This window comes from Rutidosis leptorrhynchoides, chromosome 3 (genome assembly GCF_046630445.1).
Source record: "Rutidosis leptorrhynchoides isolate AG116_Rl617_1_P2 chromosome 3, CSIRO_AGI_Rlap_v1, whole genome shotgun sequence".
Classification (NCBI taxonomy): Eukaryota; Viridiplantae; Streptophyta; class Magnoliopsida; order Asterales; family Asteraceae; genus Rutidosis; species Rutidosis leptorrhynchoides.
Window position 1 is genome coordinate 660,051,240 of NC_092335.1, and position 5,499 is coordinate 660,056,738.

The window sequence follows — 5,499 nt, forward strand, 5'->3', positions numbered from 1 at the left end:
CTTATCGTGACGAAATCATATAAAGATTAAGTTTAAATTTGGTCAGAAATTTTCGGGTCGTCACACATTATGACAACCATAAAAAATGAAAGACGTAATTGTTTAATTGTTGATTGTTTGTTTCTTCATCAGTCAGTCTATTGCAAAGCTTCCTCTAACTGCTTACGCCGTTACTACCTTTGTGGTTGTTGCAGTGTGTTCTGCGATGCAAGTTAAGCTTCTCAAAAATAACATCAACAAGGAACAAGTGTATATTAATTTTCATGTTTCACATATGTCAATTCTCTGTAGCATGGGTCTTTTCTTAATTCATAAATTCTTTGTTGTGGAAAAACACATATGATATTATGTCTTTGTGTTTATTTGAGCTTATAGTTCGACATGTGTTTTAAAACTGAATTATACACATTGATAAATACATGAAGTAAAATGTGCCGTCTAAATCGATAGCTTGCGTTAAAATCGCATAAACCTTAGAGCAGCAACGCGCGAACCCTCAATTCTTGTTTGAATCAAAAGTAAAAGAAATCAAGTTATACTTGCTGCAATTATTTATCTGATTTCTGTTATTCTTCAAAATACCAAACTCGAAATGGGTTTAATTCAGTTATAGATTTCGATTAATAGAAATTGTAAAATGGGTTTTGTTATCACATAGTAATTGATTTGGGTTTTGTAACTGGGTTTTATTTTGCCTCTTCATATGGTTGTAATAAGAAAATCCGGCGACAAATACATCGGAAATATTATAAGATTCTCCGGCGTTGATAACAAACTTTTACGGTTCCGGCGAACCTTCGTCCCATCGTTACGTCACAGGTGGGGTGAAATATATATCTTCTTAATTGTAAAATTGTCGTGGATCTATTGGTGGTGGTGGTGTCTCATAATACGGCGGGAATACGCCATAGATAACCATTAGCAGAGTATGGAAGATTTGAGTTTTGAAAAGAGAGATTTGCATTAGGTTCTGGAGGGAGAGTTTAATGTCGGAATAAAAAAGAAGTTTGTGGAATCGGGTCGGAGCTTTCATTCGGTTTCTACGGTGCCCATCACCCATATAGGCCAATCACATTGTTTATATTTTTTTTTTTTTAAAGGTCTACAGTATAACAGTAAAAGTGGGTTACTTGGCGGGTCACTATTCGATGTCAATTACGTGAATTAGTATATATATATATATAAATATAAATATAATACAATTAAATAATAATAATAGGTAGTAATTAAAATTAATAGTTAGCAATATATATATACACACACTAACAGTTAAACTATATATTAGTTTTCCCTTTAAATTCGCTACATGTACAATAAAAGAGAGGCATATAGTTTTGTACAAATTGTCCCATATTATTATAGTATAAACTATTAAAGAATATTTAATATATAAACTAGTTAAAAGTCCCGTAAATTCACGGGTTGTTTAAATGAATATATAAACTTTTTTTTAATAACAATTGACGTTAGCTCATTTAAAATAGACGAGTAATTAAAAAATCAAAACTCAACAAAAAGAAACTCTAAATAAGAAGCAAACTTTAAATAGGAAGCAAACTAAATATATAAATCATCAATTCCGTTTGGACATGTTTCTACCTTCTTTTAGAAGCTCTAAAATTCACACAAATAACCCATTATATATAAACCAATACCTACCAAACCAAACATGTCCCATTTAATTACACGACTTTTACTTTTTTCATCCAATTAAAACTCACAACAATTTTTTTATTTCATGATTAGCTTATACAATACAATACAACTTAAGATGAGTGTGATTGCAGAAGTTGAGCTACCAATGCCTTCTATAAACCGACAGCTTCCACTATTGCACAAGTAGTTAGTAAAACCTATAGAAGTTAAAAACCTTGTTATGCGAGTAGTTCGTCAAATATATCGAATAACTAAATTCAAATGCAATAAAGATATAACTAAAGGCCTATCAAACTCAAACCTTAATATTTGCAATTAAGGCATGTCCAAGTATTAATCACATTAGGAAGTGGCATAAGCTGCATTCCACATAAGGCGACCTGTATGAAAAAAATTATAAAAAGGAATACTTAGTTACGTTAAGACTAAACAAATTATCGAAAATGTCAGATCAAATGTATTTATCCTTATAAGAAAGAGCACTTTTTGCTGCAATTTATAGCACCATCGCATATGGAGTGTAGACACCTTCTTTTTACAAATTTTGACATGGTTTTGCTTATTTGTGGGGCTCCCTTTTAGACCCTTCCACAGCTAACTACGAAATGAAAATAATAGTACCGGGCCCTTGCTATCTAGTGCTGTTGTTTGGTCATCTAAACAACAATCCAAAATCAACAAACTACATAAATTGCACTAAAATACACATAGAACAAAAAAATAAAATAAATCCACTAACCATGACCCATTAGCTGTTGTATACCAAAAAAATTTCTCCAAAATCACTCAAAATTTAATAAATAACATATGCAAGTGTTAATTTTCAAAAGAAAGAAATTCATCAAATCAAGTATAGCATATTTACTGATAACAGTTCAGTTATTCAACTAATACAATTACAAATGCAGTTACACTCTAACAAATCGAGATCTCATTTTTATCATTTGACTTAAAGTAAGCATGACAACAACTTCAAGGTTTTCTCTTGCAATATAGCCTTTAAAATAAATAGATTAGAAGGCCCAAGAAGTACCACCAATCAGAAAAAGAATTGACATTCCAATGGGTAAAAAAGCTTATATTTACACACCTCCAACATTTAGAATCATATCATACTTTTAAATTGAGCGCAAGACTGCGGTGTCCCTTCATATTTCGATAAACAAAAAAAAACAAAAATTAGAGTTTTAGATATGAAGCATCTAAATTTGTATGATTGGACTATTACTCACCTATTGATATCAACCAACTGAACATCGAAGGCATGCCAATGAGTATCAATATTCTTCTTCAATCTACTCTTCATATTCAACATGATGTTTTCAACTAACTAAACATATGACAAATGCTGGAGTCAACCAATGGATGTTCCTTGATACATCTTTAGTTTCATATCATTAAGAAAATAATAATCACGTATAATGTTACAGATCAATCTATACCCACTAAATAAGATTACACGTTTTAGCTTGTTATTAAACCAATATGACCAATCATTAATCTCAAACTACTAACTACTCACCTGTCATTTCGGGTCGCAAGAACAACAGCCTCAAAATATCCCAAAGTTGTATCTTGATCATGATGAAAGTCTCATACCAACTAAGGAAATATCATAAAAATTTCACCATCGTTAGGATTTGCAGGTATAGCACGAAAATGACTTAAATCACTAAATAAACTTGTAGTAAATTACCTAATTGTTGGAACCCATATGACTACTTTTTTGCACTTCTTATAGTTAAATGAACAACTTAAATGAACTTTGATAATCAATTACATTAGAAAATAACCACATTCGTTCTTGAACTTCTTTGTGGCATTTTATCGAGCATATGGTGTTCAATAAGTAAAAAAACGTTTTAATCACAAACCTGATTACAAACCTGCAAAAAGTGAAACACTCAAAAAACGTTTTAATTACAAACTTAATTACAGACCTGCAAAAAGTTTAAATACTATACTCTTCAATGGGAGACGAAGAGTAAAGAGGCAAGACATTATACCTGATGGATTTGGAATGCTATTGAATGTCTGATTCTTGAATAATCGGATCAGAAACCTATAAATTGTATGTAATCGTATGTTCTTTGTCATCCGCGTTTGTTTAATTTTCTAGGGTTTATGTGAAGAAGAACGACGATATTAAACATATACATAAATCTTACATGATAAAAGAGTATGGATGAAGATTCAACCCTCTGGATGATGAAGATTTCGCATGGATGATGAAGATTTCGTATGCTTTCGGTCGCCACTGGAGAGATGTTTCAAATTTTAAAAGTTGAAAACTGGTAGTTTAGGTGTTCTAGGGTTTTGTATTTCATTTGAAGGGGAAGCAGCCGTGTTATTTTTTTTTAATATATGTATTTAACTAGTTTAAGAATCCTCGCTTCGCGTCGAGGGTTCGGTTTTCAATGTATTTTATTGCGTTTAGTTTGTAAAATTATTTCGTGGCTAACGATGATGTCGTTGAAGCGCAACTCGAGTCGAACTAAAAGGTATAATCCGTAAAAGATTTAAATATTATTTTAAATTAACAATATATGTGATCTCCGCGTTTTGCTATGGAGTTGTCGACTTTTAAAAATTTAACGCAAAATCAACGTGTATGAAAAGTACCTCAAATATTTAGCATTTTTTAAAAATCTTCCGTTTTGCGTATAGTTAGTGACATTGTGTTTCTAAAATTATTTCGAGTTTAACGATGGTGTCGGGAAAATTTAACTCGTTGCGAGCGAGAAGATATGACCCGTTGAATATTTGAGTGGAGTTTAGTTAAGATTTTTTATGAAAAAGATTATTTGACACTTTACCCCCTGTTTGGGGGGCCGCTTTAAATTTTAGAACAAAGTTTGGGGGTCTTTTTTGGAAAAAGGAAAAAAAAGGTGAAAACACAAAACAAAACAAAAACAAAAAAAAGTGAATGGACAAAAGTGCCCCTGGTTTTTTTATATTAGATGGTATATAAATAAATTATTATATTAGATGACATCATTCACATTGTCTATAATTTTTTTAATTTCTTTTTGTTTTTTTATGTGAAGGAAAATTCTTTATTTATGACAGCATAAGGTTAGTGTTTTAATAGAATCTATAGATTAGTTTGTTTCAAACGATTTACAACACGCGCTAAATTTTATGTGTATACAATACTACTCATACTATTATACCATTATCGTTTCACGTGACAAGACGACACATTTCTCTTTTTTTACAACTTTTTCCCTTATCTTCTTTTTTCTTTATTTATGACATCATAAGGTTAGTGTTTTAATAGAATCTATACATTAGTTTGTTGCAAACGATTTACAACACGCGCTAAATTTTATGTGTATACTATTGACTACTCATACTATTATACCATTATCGTTTCACGTGACAAGAAGATACATTTCTCTTTTTTTTACAACTTTTTCCCTTATCTTCTTTTTTCTTTTCCTTTTTTTTTTTTGTTTTCCATTTTTGTTTCGATATAAAAAAAGATTTGTGTATCTTTTTCTAACTTTAACAACTTCTAACTTTAACGTTGTGTTCTCGAGTTTTTTTAATGGAAAAGAATGGAGAGGAGAGGATATCAGATAAAAATGATAGAAAGGAATGTAATGTAAAATAGATTATGTGTATTCTCGAGTCTAAAGGAATATGAAAGAAAGGAAAAAAAAAAAATTCTTAGTTGTATTATTGAGTTGGATCAAAAAGAATAAAAATGAAATAAAAAATTAACTAATATATTGTATAATAACAAGCGTCTTGTATTTTTTAGGGGGATGATTCTAACACACCCTTTTTTGATCCTCACACACCTATTTTAACCTTTTACTCTTCTAATAATACCCCATT

At 30.6% G+C, this 5,499-nt stretch overlaps 1 long non-coding RNA gene across 3 annotated transcripts; it reads right to left on the reverse strand.

Annotated features, from left to right (window-relative positions):
* Positions 1 to 1,754: 1,754 nt before the first annotated feature.
* On the reverse strand, positions 1,755 to 3,978 carry LOC139899234 (uncharacterized). 3 transcript variants are annotated; one of them, XR_011777383.1, is made up of 7 exons: positions 3,825 to 3,978; positions 3,663 to 3,718; positions 3,353 to 3,542; positions 3,179 to 3,258; positions 2,889 to 2,986; positions 1,958 to 2,802; positions 1,755 to 1,853 (listed from the first exon to the last, which is right to left on the reverse strand). It is a non-coding gene; the product is annotated as an uncharacterized lncRNA (long non-coding RNA). The 3 variants fall into 3 exon arrangements; XR_011777384.1 differs by having other exon boundaries at positions 1,958 to 2,036; positions 2,747 to 2,802; positions 3,179 to 3,542; XR_011777382.1 differs by having other exon boundaries at positions 3,179 to 3,542.
* Positions 3,979 to 5,499: the final 1,521 nt, after the last annotated feature.